General features: G+C 46.0%; 1 long non-coding RNA gene across 5 annotated transcripts in view; it reads right to left on the bottom strand.

Moving 5' to 3' along the window:
• Positions 1-27,130, bottom strand: part of LOC106028607 (uncharacterized) — a 146,835-nt gene that overhangs the window by 15,120 nt on the left and 104,585 nt on the right. For 2 of the 5 annotated variants that reach the window (XR_010043303.1, XR_010043301.1), the window contains exon 8: positions 2,596-3,514. This is a non-coding gene — a long non-coding RNA (uncharacterized LOC106028607). Of the gene's footprint in view, positions 1-2,595; positions 3,515-11,175; positions 11,284-27,130 lie in introns of those variants that run through there. The other 3 variants (XR_010043299.1, XR_010043298.1, XR_010043300.1) reach the window with 3 other exon arrangements.

Here is a 27,130-nt window from a genome sequence, read left to right as displayed (position 1 = left end):
GAGGCAGTGCAGTCTGGATACAATGGAAAGACATATGCAGCTGTGTGGTGAAACCGGCAGATTAACTGGCCCATTGAGAACAGAGTTTCCCATGAACCAAGGGACAGTTGCACCTGTGTGCAGTGCTGGGAGGTGGCTCTGAAGCACCCTCCTCTGGGAGCCCTTCCTTTGCACGCCACACCCAGTGGGAAGCACAGGCTGACTGTGCTCGGACAGTTTCCCTGCTGGACCTCAGCTCTTCGTCATTGCTGTGCTCCACCGTAGGCACCACTGCTCACCAGCGGTGCTCACAAAGGAACCTTAGAGGGCGGGGACTCGAGGCCAAAGTCCCATGTCCTGTTGAAACGGGCTTGCCCAGCCAGGGTGATGTGCAACTGCTTCTCCTTCCCCCTAAAATTATAATTCCCCACATCCACCCAGCTCTGGATATCCACAGAGCACGTGAGCATCCATCAGTGGGTTTTCTCCACCACCATATGCACTGAGCAAGAGACAGGGATCGATGATAATGATGCTGACTGTGATAGTCATACACGATAAAATAAAATGGAGAGCTTGCTCTGTACAGTTATCAGGCCAACTGCTTTGTATGGATTATCTCAGTTGGATTTCATCCACTTTCAGCTACAATAACTGAATTTCACAAACTGGGCGGTTTATAGAAGAAGGGCTGTTCAGCTCCCAGTTCTGAGGGTCTCAGAAGGAGAGGTTGAGTCACCTCTGCTAAGGGCCTTGCTGCCTGTGGGTGCTCTCTGGAGGGGTGGCATGGGACATCACATGGCAAGACCCCTGCTAGCCTAGGTCTCTAGTCCCCTTCTTGAAAAGCCACTAATGCCATTTTGGGGAAGACACTCTCATGATCTTATCCAACCCCAATTCAAGCACCCCAAGCACCCCAGCTCAAAAGACACTGACACATGAACCTCCAATGCCTAGCACCTTTGCCTCAGGCCTTCCCAAGGTGTCATGCTGTCTGTTAGCATCTCCAAGTCATGCGCATGGGGAGAGGTGTCTAAGGCCATTTGCAGCTTTCAGAGCTCACTGTCCTGGCCCCAAAGGGGTCAGGTAGAGCAGTCTATGGGCTGTGCCCAAAACACAGTGTTTCTGCACAGAAACAAAGACCTCTCATGACCAAAGGCAAACGGCACGATCCCAGTTGGAAATGACTAACAGGGATTCCTCACTTCTGCAGCAAGGGCTGGAATCTCCTCCTAATCAGCGCCCCTTCCACTGGCGAGCTCTGCCTACATCATGCAGACTATGGCATTTGGCAATGGCTCTTAAATTTGGCGCACTGCACGCTCCTCCTGGACCCACGAGATAACATAACCAAATGTTTTCTGATGCTGTAAGAAATGAATATTCTGTAGGTAGAAGGAAATGCAAACATTCTCCCCTCCAGAGGGCTCACTCCATCCAATCTCAAGGGCAAAATGGCTCACTCCCTCTTGACCCTTTAAAGGTTAAACGTGAGCAAGGGCCCAGATAAATGGTCACAATGCAAACAAAGTCATGTAAATAAATGCATCTTTGATCTACACGGGCTGGTGATGCCAAATATACCATCTGTACCATTTCTCATGATGAGCTGATTTTTTTTTCCTCTGCATGTCCCAAGCAATGAGAATATGACCCTGTGTTTGCAGACCAAGACATGCATCATTTGACAGTCTTGGAAATTTTTTCTTAAATTTCAGACTCATAAAGAAAATCAGTGATATTTGTGTTTCTCTAGGTTGGGTTGGAGTTGAAAGAAAGAGAGAAATCTCAGTAGAAAGTAACAGGGCACCTGTCCAAGGCTTGAGAAGGCGCTTTCAATCTATTGTGGGTTTTTTAGCCCATTCTGGGCTCATCTGCAATCCATCCCCACTCATTCACTAAGTGTCATTCACGCAGCAGAAGCAGTGTGGTACCATCCACACTGTTCAGCGCTACATTAGGTGCACTGGGTGCAAAGAGAAACAAAATACAGTAGTTTGCTTTGGACGGTCATTCCCTGTGCTGTGACAGTTGGCTTGCTATGAATTATGGATAACTCTTGAAAAAATGCAGGCTTCATAATCAGAACCACTGGGGGAGCTTCTTAGGGCTATATGTGACCATCATTTATTCCTTTGGATAATCATAGGCTAAGATGAGGCACCAGGGTCTGCATTATTTTTAAAAATTCTTATTTTTATTAGTGCCTGTTTGCAGGTCATAGTGATTACACACCCCACGAAGAGCTGGAACACATACATTACACATCTCAATTCTTTTTTAGCTTCTTATATGTCCTCCCCCCATTTCTTAGTCATTTCCTTTTTGCAAAAGATCTGTCCCCCTACTTCTGTTATCTGTCTTTTATTTTGTTCTTTATTTTGCTCTGGGTTTCTCATATAAGAGAAATCATGCAATATGGAAGCTTGTGCCTCTCACTTATCTCATTTAAAATTATGGTCTCAAGGTGCATCTGTTTCCCTACAAATGACTCAAGCTTATCTTTCTTTATGGCAGAGTAGTGCTCCACTGTGTAAATACCACTTTTCCTTTGTCCAATTTTCTGTTAACAGACATACAGGCTGCTCAAAATGAAATGAAACTTCAGGTCTAGCATTAGCAAATGAGAAAGTAAACTTTTTATTATTTTATGGGAAGATGATAAAACAAAATTTCATAACCAAATAATAGGAGAATAACAGTAGTTAATACATTGCATGCTACTTTAAAGTAGTTGCTCAAAATTTCTCCTATCAATAGTAGCACAAACTTTTCATGCTGCCTCTCCTCCAACATTCTTAGTTTTTGTCACTTTGGTCTCTGTTGCACCTCCTTGCCTCTGCCTCTGGGGGAGGAAAGCAGTCACAGGCGAGGTGAGGGGCTGTTTGGGTGTCGGTTTACTGGTACAAAGACCACAGTTTTTGTACTGGACGTGGCCTGTCAGCTCCTGATCTAGAAGATTCCTAGAATCATGAACAAGGCTTCAGAATGACGTGGGTGAAAAATATCGACAGGTACACCTTCTGTTTTACCTCTGTACTTCCCCCTCACTGTCTTACCCTCTGCACCGTAGTACAGGAAACTATTTTTATCATGGCTCCAATACTTGCATTAAGTCACTCTGAAATACTTTTCAGAGATCCATAATTTAATCCCAATCTCTTCTCAGGCAAGAGTTTTAGTAGATACAATCAGACAAGGTACCTTCAGCTCATAGCCTGAGAGCTATACACAGCCCTGCATGGCTGGGAATGTGGCCCCACAAGATCGTAAACTTTTAACATTACTGTAATATTTTTACCAATATTTTCTGTGATTCAGCTGTGTGGGGCACGAGCATGAGTGTGTAAGCAGCAATGCTGAGGCGGTGGGGAGCAGGCTCAGAGTGGTGCTAACCTCACCTCACTGGCTGTGTCCCCCACGCAATCAGCCCATCCGTTCCCATGATATCAGACGTCACAGGAGCTGGGGCAGCTTGGCAAGTAGGGTGCAGTGACTGCAGGTCGTAGCGTCCCAGCCTCCTTCCCGTGTGTTCCTGTGAAGACAGGCATGTATCGTCAAGCACGCCACGAAGTCTTCCTGCTTAATTATCAAACTTGGGCAGCCACTTTCCATGGAGCCAGACATTGATGCAACAGTTTCATAAAAACAGGGTCAAATATTACCCTACTTTAATGCTTGTGCTGCCCCTTTTTAAAATGTTGTTAAAAATAAAGGAAGCTTTGTTACTTGGACACATCGGTCGTGCATTTTATATCTGTCTAAGGACAATTTCTCTTCACTCAGTGCAGTTCAGGAAAGCGAAAAGGTCCTACAACCACAGTCTAAATGGAGAAATCCATGTAATTAGGTGCTCAATTTTTTGAAGAGATCAGAAAAACATCATTGCATTTGATAGTTTGGTGTAGAAAAAGGAGAAATATGTATTAATATATGTACACGTATATGTGTGTAAAGAGCTTACATTTTTACTTTATCAGAACTTCATGAAATAATAATTGAATATATTAATCCAAATAGCACAGAATTTTGTGGAGAGATGAAAGACTGCAGTATACACAATAGATGTGATATGGTGAGTGTTATGGTTTGTATCTAGATGTCCCCCCAAAGCCTCTGTGGTCAGAGGACTTTTTTCAGAGGCTGAATCTAGATTGTGATTGATCCCCAGTGCAATGCTGGGATTATGGAGGCTGGGATTAAGGGCATGAGTGCTACACCTGCCCAGGGTGGGTGGGCTCCGTACAGTATGAGAGACTTGTCTGGTTCCTTTTGCTACCTTCTGTTGCCATGATCTGTTTTTCTTCTGGGGCACCCCTCTGCCAAGCTACCCTGCCTTGGACTCAGCCAATTATGACTAAAACCTCTATAAACTAGGAGCCAACTAAACCTTTCCTGGTTTCAGCTTAAAGTGGTAGGTGTTTTGTCTCAGCGATGAGAGAAGAATAACTAAGACAGTGAGGGATCACCACTGCAAGTGCAGTTAATTATTCTTGTGTGAACATGTGGTAGAGAAAGTAGCAGAAAGGAAAGTACCATGGAAGCTCAGAAAGCACCACAGAGCTGAAGTTACACTTGGGCGGGGCATTGCGGGATGAACAGGAGTTCTCCCTGCAGCTAAGGGGCAATAGAGAGGGTTCCAGCAAGAGAAGACTCAGGAAAAGCACTTTATGTTTAAGGAGCAATGGTCAGGCTAATCTGACATCACAGCAAGGTGCAAAGGGATAGAAGAAGGAAAACAGTAGATGCTGCCTTAGTGAGGGGTGAGCCGGGTCAGAGGGAGCAGGTCCTGCAGGTAACACTAAAGTTTTGGGACTTAGTAGACTGGGAAAAACCAATTAAGTGTTAAACCAAGGAATTGACTTGATCTTAGCTGAGTTTTAGGAATAGTTTGTGTATTGATCACCTTTATGTTACTACAACAAAATACTAGAGGCAACTGACTTAATACAAAGAAAATGTTTCATTCACAGTTTTGGAGCTTGGAAGGCATGGCCCTCCCCATTGGCTCAGTTTTGAAGAGGACCTCATGGTGGTGGTGCTGAGTACTGGAGCCAGCTGTCACATCTGCAGCAAGAGTTGAGAAAATACGATGAGCAGGACCAGACATGCTTCTTTTATAGCGAGCAGTCTTCCTATAAGAACCCAAGGGCGATACTTGAACTACTTCCTGTCCATACTGACCTAAGGACCTTCCACGCCCCCGATGTCTGCAAGGTCTCACCCCTCCTACCAGTGCCTCCTGGGGACCAAGATGTTAATCCTCAGGGACCCATGGAGAGCACAAAAACCACACCCGAACCACAGCAGTCTGAGAAGAGACTTTGTGGACAGGAGATGCTTGTCAGAGTCAGGCACGGTGGCCCTCACAGTTGGCCGCAGCCATTTCCAATGGTCTCCGGCATCGTGCTCCATCTGTGAGTAAGGACACGTGGGCCCCTGTGGCTTCCTGGGGAGCTACCTGGGGCCAGCTGCTGCCGGGGGCTCCACTGGGTTTCGAGCTTCATATCTTAGCTTTCTCACTGGCAGAGTTTGCAAGCAGTGTGAGCTGCTGCCTACTGGGCCGTATCTTGCATCAGTGTTGCGCTCCCTGGACAACCTGCCCTGTCCCTGGCTCTCATCGCAGCCAGCAGTGCCGCACTTGCCAGGCCGGCACAGCCCTTCTCTGCTCCCTCTGCAGCGCCTCAGTTTCCCTCTTTGACTTCCCTCACACTCTGTCTCAGAAGCAGACTTCCTGGAGATCCAAAGAAGACCAGGCCTCCAGCTGCTGGAAATGTGGGCCACACATGTGAGCTCCCAGTATAGAAATCAGCAGCCCAGAACATGCAGCAGGTGCCTCCCAAGGCTCTCTCCATAGCTTTGCAGGCACTTTGCTGGGCACCAACGTCCTGAGGAAGCCCTGCCAGGATGAGAACCTCGCGGAGCTCATTGTTTAAGCCTGGAAACCAAGAGAACGATCATGTGGCTTCCCTTTTAGGAAGCCAGTTTCCCAAAGCCATGCAGGGGAAGCACAAACCCTTCCTGGCCACCATCACACCACGGAGGAGACCTTTGTCTCTCTGGTGGCCAGAAGTGTAGGCCTGGGCCGCAGGGCGGGGAGAAGTTGCCCTTCCAAGGAGAGAGACAGATGGGGGCACGTTTTGCTTGCCTTTCCTTCTGGTCATCCAGGAATGAATTACTATGATAAAAAAGGAATTCTTTTTCTATTCTTCTTTGACAGTCACTTTTCTTTTCGATTTGTATTTCCCATTTAGCCATAAAGCAAAAACTCCTCAGTCCACCCTTTGTCCTCCACTACGCCATTTTAAATTGGGAATCCACATCCTACTTTACCAGTGAGTGACTTGGAGTTACTTATGCTTATTTAAAAACAAATAAAAACAAGAACCGCTAATCAGAAAAATTGTTTATGGCCATTTATGACAGAAGTTCCTGTTTCTATGGATTATTTTTTACTATTTCAAAATGTAGCTCTGTTTCTGTCAAATATTGGGTTTGGATAACTGAGCTTTGGAAAATCAAAGGACTTTAAAACCACTGTGGGTATAAACTGGAAGGACAAAAGGCAACCTTAAGCACCAAGATTCAATCCACTATCACCCTTAGGTTGAGTGATAGGAACAGGTTAGTACACGGTGTACGAGACCAGCCTAACACCTTTATGCTGCAAATCTCCAATTCTGTTCAAGGGGCAGGACAGTGTTGATCAGAAGGAGCTCAGTTTTTTAATCCCTTTAAAAATCAGGACAAAGGATGGCATATTATTAAACTAAAATGTTTAAAAATGAAAAGTATTATGTATGCCACATGGCAAAAGATCAGATTTTTATTAATGCAAGTTTTAAATGCTGATTAATCCTCCGGAGAGTCAGTTTCCCAAAGCGTTGGATTGTGTTCAAGTCTTTTTCTAAACGACACATCACTTCCATTATTCTGAATATTAATTGAACAACATTATAACCAAGGACACAAAGCAAGATTTAAAACACGATTACAGCTGTCAGTGCTTACATCTAAATAAGTCACTGCAAATTCAAGCCCAGAGGAGAAAAGTGTTGTAAATCGGTCTTATCAGAAGAGGGATGCTCTTTCCTAGCCTTTTTAAAAAATGAATTTGCTGCGTTAAGTCTCAGGAAAGCTTTCGCTGTAACTTGGTCTCATATTTATATGGGTCATAAATGAGAGTCACGTTTTTGACTTGTGATTCAAGACAACACCAAGGCCATTTTCTTTGAAGGGGAAGAAGGAGAAGAACCCAAAAATACTGTCTAGTTGATAGAATTTCCCCCTTATTTTAGGTTTCTATTTTAGTCTCCGTCTATACTCAAAAATCAAAGAATTAGCCAAATTCAATCAAACAAATTATCACTGTGTTTTCAAAACAACTCATTAAGCTCAGAGCGGAACAACAGCAAAGGACTAATGGCTTCTTTTCACGATAATCAATTGTTTGTCTAAATTCAACTTCTTTTATCTCTCAGATCCGGTTTGGGGATAGATGAAAGCCCCCTCGTCCCAAAGCAGAAGCGATGTCAAATACCGCCTCCTGTTACAACCATGGGGAATTTTAGTTTTGCTTTGTTTCCTTAAATGGCTGCAGTATATTTGAGTGATAGCTCTTTGTTCGAAGGGACGAACCCACCACTTGCACATCTAATTCTAATGAGATAAGTGGCATTATGAAGGGAATATTAAAAATTTACAGCCCTCTTTACCAAGTTTATTTGTCAGCCGTACATTCTGAATATTGCATAGCACACGCGCGCACGCGCACACACACACCGAAGCCTACAGTCCTAGCGATGAAAAAGATATGAGGAGATAATGAGGCGATCATAACACGTCGGATGGAGTTTGCATATCTCTGCGGCCGTTTGGCTCGTCTTTTAATTGTATTGCGCCAAACTGGCAGAATCACACAATATGTTAGTGTAAAGGGTCCACAGTTTAAGGGGGAAATCTAGAAGTGTTAACTATAAACTGTCTAATTATACAACCTTACTGTCCCAGAATGTGATTTCAGAAACCATCTCTGACATATGGGATAAGGATAGAACAGCTGGTCATTAAGGTTTCCTCAAGACTATTTAGCAGCACACTTGAATGTAATTAAAGTGAGACACTAAATACTGCATTTGTGGTACAATGTATTTTTAATTTTTATGGCATGTGGTTAAAGTAAATAGATGCAAAGCATTCAAGTTTCTCCAGTTGGCTTCCAACTTGTCAAAGATGTGCTGTCGGTTTTGGCTGACGGCAGGCAGGGTCCTGGTATAAGTCACAGACCACCGTTTGTGGCATTTGAGGCTGTCTTCAAGGGGTGAATGCGGTCGTGTTTAAAGGAAATGTTCACTGAAACTCCTCGGCAAGGCGGGAGACTCAGTCATTTATTCATCCAGGCGTACATAGGTGCACATACGCCTGCATTCATTCATCAAATGCAGACGGGCATTATTTGAGGCAATGCAAACAGGATCTGTGCCCTGGAGTTGCTCAAAGTTTTCTGAACTTACAGACAGGGGTGCAGCAGGAGTGCTGGCCCCGGGGTTCCTGGTCTCACTGGAGGGGTCCCCTAAGTAGGAATTGTCTTAGGCAGGTACAAACTCATGGAAATCAGGGGTAAGGAGCTTGGGGTGTGGGCCAAGGAACAGTCCAAACAGAAGGAAGAATTTAAGCAAAAGCTTACAAGTGGCAGATATTTTAATTTAATATAATTTTAGCATCTATGGAACATTTAACATGTTCTGGCACTAGGCTGAGCATTATCTCGTCTAAGCTTCCTAGCAATCCTGTGTGATATTATTACTATTTGTAGTTTATAAATGTAGAAAGTAACATGTAAGTTCATAGTGAAGGAGCCAATGGGCAAAGCCTATAAACTCATTCGTGCTTATAAAATCCTGTGATCAAGGCACTAAAAAGACAAATTACAGATGGGCAAAGAATCTTTGCAAAGCCCCTATCTGACCAAGCACTAGTATCTAGAGCAGAGAAAGGATTCTCCAAACTCATTGGTAAGAAAACAAATCACCCAATTAGCAAAGGATTTTAAAACTTCACCAAAGATGCACAGGACAAGTTAGTGAAAAATCCTCAAGATCCTTAGCTCTAAGGGAAATGCAAATGAAGCCGCTGTGAACTAAGCATTACTCCTATTGGCACGGTTAAATGACAACGGCATTGGCATTACATGACTTCTGACTTTGCCTCAAAGTCAAAATGACCACAAGAGGTAAAACATTCGGAATCAGTTCGGGAAATGAAGGCAGCTACAGTGATGTAACTAAAGACACTCATGAAAGAGCACTTCCAGAGCTGTTTCAGGAAGTGGGATAAGTGCGTCCCAAGCGATGTGTATTTTCCTGGAATAAGTGTTTAAAATTTACACATTCACCATGTTTTTCTATCACATCTCACAGAAGCCCGTAGATTTCCCATCATGCTATAGTAATGCCCTCTCTAATTCATGTCGTCACAGAGCACTACGAAAGAGAGGATAATTTTGGACGAAATGGTGTACAGCACAGGAGAATCACAAATGGTGAAAGAAAGCCGGATGGAAGAGCTGAGGTCTTACTTGTAGGAATACCCAGACCATCTTCTTTTTCCGTCAATGGACATTTTATTCCTCACTAAGTTCTTCGAAATACAGTGTCGAAGAAGCAGGAAGAGGAGGAGGAAGAGGAGGAGAGCAGAAGGAGGTCAGGAGGAGGGGATGAAATTCAAGTCAGTCTATTTTACTTCTTACCGGTTGCCTAGAAAATGTTGGCCTTTGCCTAATAGGAAATTGAAAACTGACTGCGGGCGATGATTATCCTTCTGCCCACTTGTCCTCCCATTTGCACCAAATCCAAGCCGAGGCTCAGCTGTCGCCGCCAGTCTTGGAGCTGCGGCTTCCTGACCCAAGGAGCAGTCACTCCTTCCGCTTTTAGTTTCCTGAGGAAGAGTCCTTCACCCCCAAGGGTAGCATGCTGATGTAAAGACAAGAACTTGAGTGAGAAGCAGCAGATTGTGAGGGATTGCGAGGGGCCTCAGCTTTCTCGCGCTCTCCAGGCTCTGTTGTCATCATAGTAACTGGACATGTTGGGGGATGCAGATTTTCAGCCAAAGAACAGAGTCACTGACTGACCCCTAAGGGCACCGAACCCTGACCTTGTTAGCATTGTTTTCTCCTCTCCTCCGCTAACAGACAGCCTGATTATGCACACAGCTCCAGAGAAGGAAATCGCCTCTTCACCTGGCACCAAGGAAAGCCTATGCTCCAGGTTTGCTAAGAAGAGAATGCTTCTGAAGTCAGGTGTCTTGGTGGGAACCCCACAAGCAGTTTCTGGGACTCTCCCCTTCCTTAGCCCACTTAACCAGGATTGCTGTGCATGTGGTTTCCGGTCCACGAGGGGATGAAGGCTTGGGGTGGGGGTACAGGAGTGTCCCTGCTCGCCGAGACTCCCATATCTGGGCCAAGTTCAGTCTTAACAACTGTGAGCCCCCTGAGACCTGGAGGTGCTCCATTCTGACTGTTCCACCAGGGATGAACATAGGAAGTGTGACCACAGAATACAGTGACCATGTTTAAAATTTAAAAATCTATCACACAGTAAAAGGCGCATTCTTTAAGGATTACCCTTAAAGAAATCTCCCTGCGGCTTCCCGGACACATTGCCCTGTCATTCTTGTCACTTTCTGAAGCAGCGCCCAAAGTCCTCTTGCAATTGTCTGCACTGTTGTGGCTGCCTTGATGTCCTGAATGGATTCAAAACATTTACCTTTTGTCTTAGTTAATTTTCTCATTGCTAAGACAAAAGACCCGACCCTGCCACTCAGAGGAAGAAAGGTTTCTGTTAGCTCACATTTTGGTCCAGTCAGCTGACTCCAAGGCAGGACAGCAAGGCCGAGAGGTGAGGGAAGGGAGGGGGACACACCCTTCCAGGCCACGCCCCCAGCAACCCACCTCCTCCAACCAGGCTTCACCTCCCAGTCACATTTAGCTACAAACTCATCAGTGGACCAATCCACTGGTGAGTATCATGCCCACCGTGACCCAATCATCTCCCAAAAGTCTCAACCACAAGTACATGAAGATTTCAGGGAACATCTAGACACAAGCCATAGTAGTTTTTGTGGTCATTTTGACTTTGAGAAAGAGCCAGAAGTTGCCTGTTGTACCAGATCTGGTGAATAAGCTAGGAGGAGACCCACCATGGTGTTTTGATGATCCTTGTTGGATGGCACTGGGCAGCATCATTGGTCATATTCTTGACCATACCTCTTGTCACATTGCAGGCCAGAGTGAAATTATTGCAGAACCTAGGGCAATCAGAGAAGGATGAGGTTCTTGAGTGTGTTCCACAACTACAGTGGAGCAACGAAAGGCCAGATCTTTCAATAGTCCTGAAAAAAGTTGAATTCAGCAGGCAGAAATTAGCCAAAAGTTTGGCATCAAGAGACAACATATTCTGTAAAGGGAATCATTACGGGGAAATCCAACTGAGGTCCATACTGGGAAACCAGCAATAGGGAAGGTGCAAGGTAAGAAAAGCCTTCAGAAGGACATGAAATGGAGCCCTGGCTGCGTTTATGCGACAGGGATGAGTTGGGATCCAGCCTGGGGATCCATAAGGAAGTGGAGCACAAGTCTAAGAAATAAGATCAAGGTCAAAAATTCACCTTTTAGCCGGAGGATGTGGGGAATCTGAATCATAAGGGAATGTGCTACAGTTCCTGACCTTGTTTTGGGGCAGCCTTGAAGTTTGTCCTGAATTCTGGAGAGGGATTTCTCTAGACACTGTGGTAAGGATGCTTAACCAGAAGTGAAAAGGTTCCGTACCTGCTACAGTGCTCGGAGCTGGGGGTCCTCAGAAGTGAAGTGTACTTGCAGTGTGGTCAGACACCAAGCAAAGCAGAGAGTGGATGTTTTGAGATTAAAATTACTTGATGTGACAACTAGCAAGGCCTGGTCTTGCACAAATGTTGACAAGCGTTTCAGTGTGTGGAATATTTCTCAGTTGGGTAGAGTTGTTCAGTGGAAACTTCAGTGTATCCTCAGCTCATAGGGTATAAGTGGGGTTGTATGGCTGGTTCACATGAATTCAGCTGAGGATACAGAGGAGCAGTCCCTCAGCTAGTGCTCAACAAGAGCTAGCTATGTGCCCAGCAGTGAATGAAGATTTGGGTCTTTTCCTTCCTTAAAGAGTCTTTTATTTTAAGGGCAATAAGAGTTAATGCAAGTACTGTGGAAACATTAAGAAACGCTAGGTACTTCAGTGTTAAGTTGTGTTGATGCACCTCTAGATCCCATAGGACTGCAGAGAAGAGAGGGATGAATGGCTTGGAAAAGCCAAAGGGGTCTTCTCCAAAAAAGTAGATTTAATGTAGGGCCTAAAAGAAGGATAGCATTAGATGGAGCTAAAAAAGATGCATTTATATAAGAGAAATGGCCAGAGCAAGGTCCTTACAGTAAGATATGATAGGCAAGCAGGGCAGGCATGAGAGGACAGGAATGTTACCCTGTCAGAACAAGTTGGGGCAGGTAGGTCTTCTTCCAGCATGGCAGGCTGAGTATTTTAAGCTTGATGGGCTAGAAATTAGAAAGTGACACAATAATTTATGTGGATGAAAGAACTGTATCAAAAGAAAAGGAAGTGGGTGGAACGAGGGGACCTAGATCAAAGTCCAGGAGGACCTTGGGATAAAGTGAACACTGCTCCAAGGATTCCCCATGGTCTGTTCTGGCTCTTGACATTTGTGCCTCTGGGACTGCAGTGTCCCCCAAAGACCAGCATACTAAAGGGTTGGTTCCCAGTTTGACACTCCAGGAGGTGTGTAGGAACTTTAATATGTAGGGCTCAGTACCCTTGAAGGGAAAAATGGGAGCTCAGCCCATCTCCTCTTTTCCTTATATTCTGACCACGAGGTGAGTGACACTGTCATCCTACTTGCTCCCCACCGCAATGTGCTGCCACACTACTGGCTCAAAAGCAATGGGACCAGTCAGTCTAGAACTGAATCCTCCAGAGCCGTGAGCCAAAACAAGCCTTTGTTCTTTCTCCGCTCATTATCTCAAGTGTCCCTTACAGTAATAGGAAACTCACAAACACAGTGACTGGGATTGACTCACAGGACACTGGGACATAAACTTCGACTGAGTGTCCTGTCTCAGCTCCAACAGTCACCAGCCTCACAGAGATGCTTAGTTCATTTTGTATTGCAGTAACAAAACACTGCAAATTGGGTCAGTTAAAAAGGGAAGAAGTTGTTTGGGTTCACAGTGGCGGAGGTAGTATCAGAGTCAGTTCAGCTTCTGGTGAGGGATTCAACAAGGCAGGAAAGCAGAAAGGGAAGCAGGTGTCTGCAAAATCAGTGCATGTAGATCTGCTTGTACTAACCCACTCTTGTGGTAACGGATCTAATCCTGTGGGGTCTGACTCCCTCCTACAAGACCCAGTCTGGTCTGGAGAGAACCAACTCCATCTCTCAAAAACTATACTGAGCAATTCATGGTCTACTCAGCCCCCACCTTTTAAAGATCTCACCACTTCTCAGGACTGTTATGGTGCAGACCAAACTTCTAGAACATCAGCCTTTGGTGGGTATGAAAGGGGTATTCAGCCACACCAAAGGCTAAGGAACTCCAGAGACTGTTCTGCGTAAGGGCTGAAACCAGAGCTGGGCTTCAGTATTTGAAGCTATACTTTCCTTTCTTTCTTTCTTTTCTGTATAAATTTTATTTTTTTGAGTATTTATGGAAAACATTTTAAAATTTTTATTAGTCCATATCTGCAATACATAATCTTTACATTCTTTGTGTGGAGTTGGCACATAATCATCTTAATTTCTTTTTTCATTTTCCTTTCTTTTCTCAAAATACCCCCTCCATCTCTTGAGTCCCTTTCTGTTTGAGAAAGATCTATTCCCCCACCCTTCCTATTCTCTAACTTTTATTTTGGTCTTTAGTAATAGTTTGCATTTCTTAAAGATATTTAAGCTTGTGTGTCTAATTTATTTCACTTAGCATTATGTTCTCAAGAAATGCTCTACACTGCTGGCCAGTAGAGAAAAGCAAATTAAAATAACCATTTGACCGCAGAAACAATGGCCATCATCAAGAAATCAAGTAGTAGCAAGTGCTGGCGAGGGTGTGGGGAAGAGGAATCTTCTATTCCTGGTGGGAATGCAAGCCAGTACAACCACTATGGAAACCGATGTGGGGATTCTTCAAAAAACTAAAATTAGACATTTCATCAGACCCAGCTCTTCCCCTTCTAGGAAACTGTCATCTTTTACACTAGAAAGAAGACCTGAGCAGAAACTGAACACTTTTCCTGTCCAGTCCTCCGTAGCTGCTCTATAACAGTACGCCCACCCCCATGTAGCCTTCCGTGTCTCCCGTCACCATGGGGTGACTGCATCTTGATACTGGGGTGACAACAGGCTGGAAACAGCATCCCCCCCCCCCCCCGCCTGGATAGCTATACAATTCACCTTTCCATCCTTGCTGACTGTCCCAGGATAAGCCAGTTTCTCTTTTGGCTTCTGTTTTGAGAGGCCAGAACGGGAAGATCAAACCCAGCCTGTAGGGCCGAAGTTATACGAGATCAAAAGAGGGAATCTTCTGTTATTGGTTTGTTGACTGAAAAGTCTGTTGTCTTTAAGACATAAAGATCTAAATTCTAGGATTCACAACTCTTCCTGTGATAGACATTACATAATTCATTTAAAAATTAAAGTGAACGTATCTATCAGTTATTTGGCTGTTCAGTCTTTGCCAATTTTCAAATATCTGAGTATTTGGGGGAAATGTTCTAGTCCAGATGTCTTTTGGTATCATGCTGCCATAGAGTCACACTCAGTGGCTGTGTTTGGACAATTTTTGGGGTGCCTCATGGGATAAATGCCTGGTGGCCATTGTTCCTCAGCTCTCAGCACTCTAGGGACTAACGCTGCATGGAGTCCTGCTTCTCAAAGCCCAGAGGCCCAGCCTTGAACACTCCAATGTGTACAGAGCGGGGCTGTCACCATCTGCCTCCTCCCTCTCTCTGCAGGCAGCCCCTTGTCACCCAATGAAGTGAACAAGATGGCAGATTGTGACAAAGCTGCTCTGTGAGACTGGGGTGCCCCATTCCCCCGGAAAACATTCACCAAACCCCACTAAAGTTTTTTAAAAGCAGAAGCCTGCTTTCCTGCAAACCGCCTGGCTTTCCCCTGCACTGAGAGTCTCGCTCGCTGCTGTGGAAGGTTCCTTAGAAGGTAGCTGCGGGCTTTGTGATGAACCCCAGCGTCAGAGACAGAGGATAGTGCTTCCCCTTCAGATTCCATCGGGCTGATCTACAGAGCAGGCACAGCTGCAGATGGCATTCCAGCCTCTGACCTCCGTTCTGTATGACCAAGGTGGGTCCTGGAATAATGTGGCGGTCATTTTTCCATCATGAGGGCAAAATACTTGACACGCAGGATGTAAAAGAGAAAAGGCTTATTTGGTTCACGCTTTCAGAGATTTCAGCCCGTGGTCAGCTGGCTCCAAAGGAAGAAACTTGATGATGGAGGAAAACTGCTCGCTTTGGGTGGCGAGAAGCAACGGAGAGAGAAAGAGCAGGGGCAAGAGTAACCTTCCAGCTCATGTCCCAGCGCCCCCCCCCCCAGCAGCACCTTCAGCTGTAAATTCATTTTACAGCTGAAAATGATTAACCCAGTGAAGAGCTTAACACTCTTCCGATCCAATCATCTTCCAAAGCATCCCTCTGAACACCGCATTATTGGTGATCAAGACCCCTGCATGAGTCTTTGGGAGACACCTGTGTTGAGCCATAGGAAGTGGGCATTGTTAGCAAGCTGCTCGAGTCATTTCCTTGACCCACACTGCCATCCAGTTGTTTCTTTCCATGTCCTCTCACTGCAAAATAATGTGAATGCGGAAGTGTCCACCAGGGCTCATCATGATTGTGTTCTTTACGTCTAGGGCCAAAGAAGCTGCCTGGGCCCCCTCTCCTCTTTCCTGGGCTCCCCACTCTCCTCTCGCTCTCAGCCCTTCTGGGAGTCTCAGCAGTGTCCACACTGCAGTGGGGCCTTTAGAATGGAGCACAAGGCCGGAGGAGACATCTTGATTTTTTTTTCTTTCTGCAAATGCAATTCTGGCATCCTTGAAATTTGCTGAAATTCAGCTTTATTTGCCCAAAATGCATACACATGTGCATAGTTTTGCATACACATGTACTGTCAGAACCCAGCTGGTCAGACCGAAGACAGTCAGTAGTGTAGGTCAGACAAGACAGGGCTCGGCTGCAGCAGGAAGACCCAGTGCTGCTCTGCTGAGGGATGGATGAGAACCCACCTGGTGGGCACTGCCCAGGTCCCTCTCAAGACCATGTGTGTCCCTCTGCCCAGAGTGTTGTTAATAGTAATTCTCTCAGCAATGCACCCTGAGCTGTGTGCTCCCTACTCCAGGGGCACAGTTGTATCCAGTGGCTCACTGATGTGGAAGTATGAACCTATATCACAGTATGGACTATCTGCAAGGGTCTGTCCCCATCTCCAGAGCATCTCATGGGACCATCAAAGGCCCCTGTCCCAACAGTGTGACAGCCAGGTGCTTCTGCTCAGATGCCTCTACCTTCCTTCATAGACATTGGTCCCAAAGCAAATTCTAATAAACTACCTGCATGCAAATCTTCATCCCAGGACTCTCCCAGGAGACATGACTAAGTGGTCTAAGGGCTGAGTCTCTAAAGGAGCTTCTGAAGCAGCTGAATCATTTACTGGCCAGCTGACAACCTCCTGGAATGCTCCTGTGGGACAGTTATTAAAATTCTCACTGATGGTGAATTGGGAAGGGATGAACTAGAGGTATAAGTTCTCCGGTGTTTCACAGGTACAGAAAACTCACAACTGTAAGGATAATAAAATTAGATGGTTGCTAAGAAAGCTAAGAATTGGGCCCTGCATATAATTAGTTATGCCTCAGTTCATGAACGCTTCTGTTCACAGCCATTCAATTCTCAGACAAAAGTGTTCAAAAACATTTTCTTCCATTCCACAAACTGCACATCAGATGAAGACACAATTGCACCCCTCTTCCTCACATAAACACAAACATGGCCGTCTTAATAAATTAATAAATGAAGTTCATGAACCAAAGTACAACTGCACAAGGGTAGTGGGGTTCTAGGGAAGATTTCTCAATCCTAGCACAGCGTATACACCACGAGAGCTAATTTGGAAAGAATGGAGTCTTGGGATGAGTTCAAATCTCGGAAGCTAGGGTGCTGTGCTGGTTTGAAAATGGCATAGATGCTTCTGCTTCATGAGACTCCTAGGAGCAAGTGTTTAATTTCCTTGGAGTTTTAGAGTTAGCTATGAAGGTTCTGGCATTTGGAGCCCTTCTCTAATCCCACCAAGCACCAAGACCAGAACATCCTACAGCTGTATCAGAGCAGACTCAATAGCTAGGGGACCCAGGGCCACCAGAGAGTCCTCCTGCAGAAATCAGTCTCTTCTAGACCTTCTCAGAACAAGCAAGGCCTGAGACTGCCACCCTTATGAAGTATTTGGTAAAGGGAAGAGGCACAAAAACCACTGTGTCCTCTGTATATCTTATTATGATACCTACCAGCCTGTGCACACCTTCCTGTGGCCATGCTAAAGGCACTGGATTATGAATTCTTTAGATTTTTATATATATTTCCTTCTATAATTCTCCTTAGACTTTTATTATTTCTCTAAGCTGTAGCCCTGGGAATCAATTAAATTTGCCATCAAATGTTATTCTAAAGGAGAATTTACCTGAAAGGGGGTTGCCTGGGTATGTAGTTACCCTTGAACGGAAGTGCTGAGTGGATTCAGAGCCAACACACTAGACTCGGGCAGACATCCTCCCTTCCCGGGGTGAAGGCTGTGCAGACAGTGCCCAAGAAGTGAGAAAACACCTTCTCTCTTATACTACTTGTCCTTGAAGGCATAGCCAGCGTACTTCAGCACCTTCCCAGGCATTCTTCTCCCCACTCCCCTTGGTGACACCATATGGTTTCATCGGGAAGAAATGCCTGCTGTCTTCTTTCCCTTTATTTGCTGCACGGCAGTGTCACACAGTGTTGTCTGCCCAGGTAAAGAGATTCAAGGAGACGTGAGAAAGAGAGGCATTGTCTCTTGTAGGAAGCCAAGAGACAACGGTATACTTGGGCCCTCCATGGTGACCTTGGACAGGCCTTGACCTGGGCCTCAGAGGGACTCAGCTTTCACATGCAGAACTGCTAGTTGCTGAGGGCAAGCCCCACGCAGGCTCCGGTGAGGCTCTGCAAAGAAGCCCCATGATTACTAAGAGCTGCTGCTTAGCTGAGCAGCCCCAGCTTGTTTCTGAAACGGGAAGTTTCTCCATTCTTTTTTGTGGAAGAGTAGTTTTCTCCCACCTTGGAGTCAGAAGCAGATTCAAGCTCCCAAGCACAGCCGTGCTGACCTCCCAGCAGTGGCATGGAAATCTGTGGCCTCTGGTGGACAGCAGGAGGCTAAGCAGAGGTCAGCATATTGAAGGGTCTTGCATCCCCACCTTAGACTCTCTGTGTTAAGCTTACACAGTCTCTCCATGGTGCTGAACTCTGTTGATCACAGCAAGGTCTCTTTGCTTGTAGTCACCTCCTTTATTTATCATGGCAAACAGACTCTCCTGAGACTAGCAGCAGTCTCAGGAAAATTTGTTTTCTCAGCCTGTGACTCTAACCCTGCACATTTCTTCCTTATCATCACTATTTAGTCTGTAATTATTCCACTCTACTAACTCTCTCAGAGGCTGGGGAGAACCATGGCTAAATTGCATAAATCATTGATTTTTGGGTCCTTCATCGTCATTAATAAGCTGAGGACAAGGGAGCCCCTAAGGGACCAGCTCCTCTAGCTCCAGGTACATTTGTGTTTATGAGCCAGAGCGGGAAAGGGAAGCTCTAGGCAAGGACTTTGCCGTGAAGATCAGGTTCTATTTATTCTCTTCTTCTAACACAATTAACAATGAGTTAATCCGGCTAAGTTACAAGAATGGCATCTAAAACAGGGACAAAGTGACATTCTCCCCAGACACAAACCCACCCATTCCCAAAGTTCCAGACCATCATATCTTAAGATGCCCTGATGTTCCTCTCTTCTGGGAATCCACCCTCATGAGACTTGCAGGAAACATCCCACCCCCAAATATTTTCAAATAACCTCATACACCTGAATGACCTGTCATTAGCAGCCAGGAGTGGCAAGAGGTGGGGGTGGGGGTCTCAGCTCAAATGCACCAGCCTGCAGCCTACATGCATTTACTGGGTCAGCTTAACCTTGTCCAATTCAGTGTGCAGATGTAAAGGCCCTAAGATGAGCAATCCCGCTGCTACGTAGTGCGATGGTTTAGATCTAGACTCAACTTCAAAAGTCTCATGTGACTTCTTTTTTTAAAAAAAGCCTCTTATGTCTGGAGGTGGGGCTTTGGGGAGGTATTTGGATCATGGGGTGGTGTATTCATCAATGAATTAATGTGTGGCTGGCTAAATTTGCTGTTAAGAGGCAGAGCCTGGTTGAAAGTGAATCTCGGGGCACGACCTGGAAAGGTGTATTTTTGTACCTGACTCTTCTCTTCTCTGTTTCCTGGTTGCTTTTCTCTGCCACGTCCTTCCTCCATGATGCTTCTGCCTTTGAGCCAGGGGAACAGGAACTGAATCCCCCTAAACCTTGAGCTAACTGAAATCTCTCTTCCTTTAAATTGTAGGTGTCAGGGGATTTTTTTCCCCCAGAGACAGGAAAGTCAACTAACACAAATAACCATCCTTAATTCAAAAGCACAAAATTATGCCAAAGTCCTGGTGGCACAGAACAACATACTCATACCCAGGCTCTAGAATTATTTGTCCTGTGGACAGCTCTGCATTTCTCCTTTGTATCATCAGGGAGCACCTGCATTTGAAACCTAGCTGCGTTGGGTAGTAGGACATGGCAGTGTAGCAGCCCGCCCAGGGCTGGGCTGTCACTTTGGCTCTGACTTGGAAATCCACACGCAGAAGAAGCTGGCCTTCCGTGCTCTGCAGGGCTCCATGGAAGTCATTTACATATGCTCTTTAGAAGTGCCCCTCTCATGCCAGCCCTTGGGGACGTCACAGATGGCAAACAGAGAAGGCACACTGAACCCCAACATCTGGTCAAATGGTTCCGCATAGGACAGAAAGCTAAATCTCTTTCATAGGAGGAAGTTACACCCCCTTATTTCCTGCATCCCCTCTGCCTTAGGGACAATTATCTTGGAGTTTTAGGTAGATTTTGAAAACACTCAAAACCCAGAAATAGCTGTCTCAGTTTCACATACTTATTAACACAAAGATTTGCATATTCAGGGCTACTCAGTAAGAGCAGGGGCTCTGGGAGGAGATGAAAGGAAATTCAAGGAAGAGGAAAGGGAGTGTTACTTTATTTCCCATCTTGTGTCCTTACTAAACAGAGAGAGTTTTTTGTACACTGGATCTATTGATAAGAACTGGTTAAAAAAAGAGACAGATAGGAGCCTTAAATAAATGGCAATGCTAATAGAGACCCAGGGACAGAGGCTTCTCTGAAATGCACAGCTTGCCTCTCCACATATAGTATCTTGAAAAATCTTTACTGCCTTCAAAGATACAGCCCTTGGCACTCGGCACCATGCCTCCAAGTTTAGAATGCGGACCTCCATATTTATGTTCCCCAGATGGTGGAATTTATAAATGCACCACGGGGTGCTATTGAAATTAATAATTTAATTCATTTCAGTGATTGTACCGTGATTGCTAGTCATTATGGCAATAGCAGTGAGCAGAGTCTCGGTGCTGGGATGTAGCTGAAGGGTAATATCAGCGAGAGGAATTCCTCTGTCATCCTATTTCAAATGCAGTCGGTCCCTCCTGAATGGGGAATGGCCAAAAGTTTTTGGAATGAAAATGAAGCCAGCATCCACATAGTTAGATGAAGGTGCCTTCAATTTATGTGATTTCAAAAGTTTGAAATCAATCCTCCGAGGACACCAGAACGATCTGTGACTGTGTAGCTTGGAGAAGGAAAAGATAAGAAGGGCCCCCATCACCGCCTCCAGATGCATGCCACGCGTCTTTCAGGCTGTGTCTGTGAAGAATCTATGTCCAAATAATTGAGAATTAACTGCACTTGTATTTTGTATTCCCACTTGTCTGCTTATCAAGGGAATATACTGCCAGCTGGACTGAATGACTTTTAAGTCCCTTCCAGAGATTGTCTGAGATCCCCAAGTCTGCGGCTGGGGGTTGGGGAGGGAGTAATGTTTCTGTACTTCCTCAAGGGAAGTACTCACTTCTCCCAGCCCAGTGATCTGGAAGCCTAAATGTGCAAGAGGGAAAATCACTGGGCACTGGCACACATAAGTGTGGCCAATGCGAATGAACCTACTGGAATTTCTAACCCAAGGGGTTGGAATTGCCTTGGATTTATGCGGTGCCTCCTCTTCTTTGGGAAGCCTGGGCCCTTTTCCATATTCCAATCTTATCTTCAAACTTTATTAACTGTAGAAGAAAGGTGTGATTGATAGATTCTTGTTGAACATCTGAAGAAACAAAGAGATGGATAGTAAAATAGTCCAAAAGAATTCGGAAGTAGATTCTGTTCCTGATTTCCAACTTCAGCTCCATGCTTTAGGTTTTTCCTTTGGACTACTCCATTTCTGTCCAACCCCGATGGCCCAAACGAGCAAGAAAGTAATCAGAATAATGTCCCATAGACACCACTGCGTATCTCTCTGCAAACTCATCTCTTTCATTTAGCGGTGAGGCCTCTGAAGAAGTAACTAAACCCAAATGAGGTTATAAAGGTCCATCTCTGATCTAATAATATTAGTGTCTTTATAAGAAGAAATCCAAAATCCTTCTTTCTGTCCCATCTCCTCCCTCTCTGTTTCTGCCATGTGCGGAAGACAGCCCCCATGAGAGCCACCCCAGCCAGATCTTTGGTCGGGGACCCTCAGCCTCCAGAACTATTGCTTACAGCACCCTAGACTATGGTATTGTGTCATGGCAGCCTGAGAAAACAAATTTTGGTGCCATAAATTTTGGTGAAACTCTCACAAATACCTAAAAATGCAAACATGGATTTAGAAGTGGGTGTGGAGCAGAGATCAGAAGAGCAAACTAATGCTAGAAAAGTCTAGATTGGCTTGAAGGGATCCCTGGTAGACACATGCATGCTAACGGTGGTTTTGGTGATGGGCAGAGATGGACGTAAAAAGCACTTTATTGGAAATGGGAAGAAACATGGCCCTCGCTATAAACTAGCAGAGAACACAGCTGGGGTGTGCTCCTGCGTTTGGTGCAGGACAGAACACACCAGCAGTAACACTGCACATTTAGTCGAGAATATTTCTAAGCAAAGTATCACAGGATTGGCCTGGTTCCTTCTTACTGTTTATAGGAAAATGTGAAAGGAGAGGGAGAAATTGAAATAATTGTTAAGCAACATGAAACTAGAATTGGGAGATGTGAAAAACTTCTCAGGGTTCTCATCTTGCTGAGAGAGGGAGAGAGAGAGGGAGAGGGAGAAGGAGAGGGAGAGAGAGAGAGAAGAGAGAGAGAGAGAGAGAGAGAGAGAGAGAGAGAGAGAGAAGGCTTGTTCTAAAGAGAACGTAACTGGCTGAACAATAATTTGAAAGAGTTTAGCATGCGTGTGAACTGCAAATTTATCAGCCATGCTATGGCCCATTTTCCATTACCATAGTGAAATGCTTGGAACAAGCTAACTTTCCTGGGAAATAGGTTTGCTTAGCTCACAGTTCTGGGAACTGAAAGGCATAGGCTCAGGTGAGAGCCCCTTTAACTGTGTCACCTGATGGCAGGTGACAGTGTTGGACATGCAGGTAAGAGTGAGAATTTACAACTCAGAAAGCCAAAGATGCAGGATTTTGCTGGGCACAGACTCTAACCACAGTCCTCTCAGGAGAGCTATGCAGCTAGCCAGGGTCCCACAGAAATGCCTTACTCTGGGGATTTAGCTCAGCAGCATAAGCACCTGCCTTGCAAGCAGGCAGTTGTGAGTTCGATCCCCGGTACCGATAAAAATGAAAAAGACAAAAAAAAAAAAAAAAAAAAAAAAAAAGAAAAGAAAAGAAATGCCTTACTGGCTTATGAGAGCAAGCCCTTAGTTGATCTGAGGACCTCTCTCTCTATTTCCTCTCTTTTTTCATTTGTCTAGGATAAGGGTTTACTATTCAAGTCCAAGCTGGACTTGAACACACAGTGTAGACCAGGTTGAGGTTGAATTTGCAACCTTCCTGCCTCAGCTTCCTCAGTGCTGGGATTACATGTGTGTGCTATCGCATCCAGTTTAATATACCTCACCTCCTAAAAGGCTCATGACCTCACCTGTCACCTCTACTTTAGGGGACAGGCAACATCTCTCCCAAAGCAACTCCACAGCTATAGCCAAGAACAGAGGAAGGAAATGTTACCTGTGGTGATTAAAAGACTGAAGGGGATGAAAGGGGACAGAAACTATGGGATAGGACCGTTGTTTATCTGGGGCATGGTAGGCGATGCTGCTGCTATGGGGCCATGAATGTTTTTATTTTTAAGAAAAGAAGGGTGACCAACAGCAATTCAGGAATGATGGAGACTGTGACTCCCAACACAGGCCTCGAGGGGTCCTCTGGATTTGTGGGACTAGCACCCTGCCACCAGTGGTTCAGGTCAAGCTCTTGGCCCAGCACTGAGAGGCTGAGATCCACCATGGAGCCAAGGGGCAGGGCCGACCTGCGGTGCTGGGTGATGCTGCTGCCCGCGTGGGCTTTGGGGGTGGGGGAGCATCTGTGCAGACAAGATTATTCCTTAGCCCTAATAGACTCCACCTTGCTGAGCTGCAGACAGCCTGACAATCCACCTTCTCTTTCTCCTTCCTGAGTTCTTCCTTCCTGAATGAGGGTGTCCACTCTAGGCTTGTTCCATGTCACACCATGGAAACACAAAGCTCACTGGGTCTCACAGGTCCATAATGAAAGAGGACTTTGGCCTCAGGATGAATTACACCTTCGACCTTAGCCACTCCTGATTCAGAGGAACTTTTAAGCTTTGAACTGACACTGGGATGGTTTGAGGATTTGGGGGATGCTGGGGTGGGGTGACCAGACTTAGCATGTGAAGAAGACATCAATTCGGATGGAGCCAAAATGTTAGTGCTCATATCAGATTCATACATTGCACCAGCTTCCAGGGAGGCAGTGTTTTGAAAAGAGACCTTTAGGGAAATAAATAAGGTAGAATGAAGTCTTAAGAGCCCTGACCTAATAGGACTAATGTTCTTATAAGAAAGGATACCGGAGAAGAAAGAGCAGAAGTCCAGAAAGCGGACACACTCTTATACCTTGTACTCTCTCATGTTCTCTCTCTCTTATTCTCCCTCTCTTCTCTCTCTCTCTCTCTCTCTCTCTCTCTCTCTCTCTCTCTCTCTCTTTCTCTCTCTCTCTCAGCATTAAGACAGCTATCTCCAAGCAAAGAAAAGAGTCCTTGCCGGAAACTCAATTACAACGTAAATTTCAGTTGTTTAAGCTACCCAGCTGGTGCTGTTTTGTTACCGCAGCCTGTGTTGACTGATACACATCATGACCACCAGCACTGACCCACCCAGGACTCCAGCTCAGACTCTCCTTCCCACTGCATCTTCAAAAGGAGAGGGGAGAGTGGAAACGGACACCTGGGTCCCAGCCCATGTAGGCAATCACTCCCAAGAAGGGGTCTGGTACTGGGCACCCAAATAAAGACAACCCCACTCCTCTCTTTGCTTCCCTCTGCAGTCTAACCCGGGGCAGGAGTGCTCAGGGAGGAATCAGGACAAAGGTGCGTGAGTGCCCGTGGGTTCCAGTATGGGTTTAAGGAAAGCATGGAACAGCCATGGATCGGGGAAAGGTTGGCAGAAATGCACCCCATAGTTGGTGTACTTGGCGGACTATGCAGGAAGCCATCCTCAAGGCCATGGCGGTAAGCAGTCACCCTGCTACATGATTACAGCGGGCATCAGGTAAAAGCTCTCCTCCTCCTCCTCCTCCTCCTCCTCCTCCTCCTCCTCCTCCTCCTCCTCCTCCTCTTCCTCCTCCTCCTCCTCCTCCTCTCGTTTCCACCCAGTTTGTGCCCCACACTGTCTTCTCTCACCAGTGTCCCAGTTTGGACAGCAGCCCTGGAGAAGGTTTGACCGCTGCTCGAAGCGTGGCCTCCCTCCCTCCTCAGCTCAGGATTCCACAGCAGTGCTTCTAAATCAGATTCCCCAGCCTGAAGGATGGGTATCCGTAGAGCAGGGTGCAATCTGCACATTTGAAAGAGGTGACTAGAACCAAATCTCCCCATCATACTTCCCACAGGACCACAGAGGAGGACTGTGGGTGGCGCTTTTCTCAGAAGCTGAGCATGGTGACGTCAGAGCACTTGCTTTCTCCTGCCCCTTGCTTTTGGGGGCAGTCACTGTGGGTGACAATTATCAGATCATGCCTTGCAAGTTCCTGAAAGGCAAGAGAACTGGGTCCTCATGCTATCTCTGGAACTCAGGCAGACCTCAGCTGTGCTTGGTCTTAGCTTCCTTGGTGACAGTGACTCACGGGGTACAGCAAACAGAGGATTGAAAAGCAGGCTTCGCTCTTACAGGCCATGCTGCTGGCCAGGTTACCTGACTCACTGAGCCTCAGTGGTCTTCATTGCTGACCTGAGGATCACGGGTCCTACCACAGGGAGCTGGTGAGAACTTCAAATCAGCTCACCTGCAGCAGGCACTTAGCAGAAGCCTGGCACAGAGTAGGAATTCTAGGTGTTGCTTGTTCCCCTTTTCTGTAAAAGAGGGTTTAACCGTGTCTCCTTTATGAAGTTGTCTGAAGGCTCAAGTGAGAGTACAGGTAACAAAAGTCTCTGAAAGCTGAAGACTCCAAATCATGAAGGTAGTGGCATGGGGGGTGGAGGTGGGGGAGAGGAAAGAAGGAGTTTAGTGTGATAAACCAAGGTCCCCCAACCCTGGGGCCCGGGAGGGGTCTGTGGCCTGTTAGGAACTGGGCCAAGCAGTGGGAGGTGAGCAGTGGAAGCTTCATCGCATGCGAGGATGCTCCCCAGAATGGGCATTACCCCTTACTCCATCTCCCATCAGCTCAGCTGCGGTGTTGGAGTCTCATGGGTGTGCAAACCCCAGTGTGAACTGCACATGCCATCTAGAGTCCTGAGACTCTAACGCCTGATGATGGCAGGTGGTGCTGAGGTGGTAATGCTGCTGCTTGGCAAAGAAATCATCAGCTACCACAAACATATGACAATAATAATAATAATAATAATAATACCTAAACTCCTCCACACTCCCTCAGCCCATGGAAAAGCTGTCTTCTGTGAAACTGGTCCCCAGTGCCAAAAATGATTGGGGATCACTGTCACAGGATAAGGGCTCATGAGAGAAGTAGTTCTGATGTAACTGTGTCATGGTTCATCAGCAAAGCTGAGTTCAAACCTAAACTACAAGTGCCAGGACGAAGAGCGGAGTCTGAGCAGCCCTGTGGTGTGTCCCTGGTGGCTATGGGTGCTCACTGGGGACTTCAGCGGTGGACCATAGTTGCACGCCTTGGTTGTGGCCTTCTGCTGAATGTGTCAGTCATGCAAGCACACTCAGGCCCCCTCTCCTCCAGTCTGACAACGCATTCTAAGCTGTGGTGCCTGGACTGCTGTGCCATACACTTTACAGGGCTCTGGAGACAAAGGAGCTTATGTAAAGTTCTGTTTCTCTCCACACTCTCAGGGCACATTCATAGAGTAAAGATCCCTGCAGACTACGATGTTTGTATAAACCAAAATTTCCTGAGCTCATTAGGCTGTGAGATCATCCTCTTTTCTCCATCTCCAAAGTCACAATTAATAGCTGCTGGACCAACATTCTCTGCAACACAAAGCCAAGCAAAGATATGTCCGCAGAGCTTGGTCAGTTGTGCAGGGATTGTTGCCAGGCTCCAGTGTAGCAAGGTTGATTGGGAACAATGGCTTCAGGACCTTTTCTAGATCATCCTGAATGTTCCTCTATCAGTATGATAGGACCAGGATGGCAGTTTGAAGGGCAGAGGTCACAATATTCCTTTTGACATAGCAAACATTTAGTACTATGTGTATTGGGGAAAGGTAGGGTATATAAACCCCCAATA

This window comes from Cavia porcellus, unplaced genomic scaffold (genome assembly GCF_034190915.1).
Source record: "Cavia porcellus strain 051 isolate PalLab524CR breed Dunkin Hartley unplaced genomic scaffold, mCavPor4.1 scaffold_26, whole genome shotgun sequence".
Taxonomy (NCBI): domain Eukaryota; kingdom Metazoa; phylum Chordata; class Mammalia; order Rodentia; family Caviidae; genus Cavia; species Cavia porcellus.
Note: the sequence above shows the minus strand (reverse complement) of the source record. Positions and strands in the feature narration are given on the sequence as shown.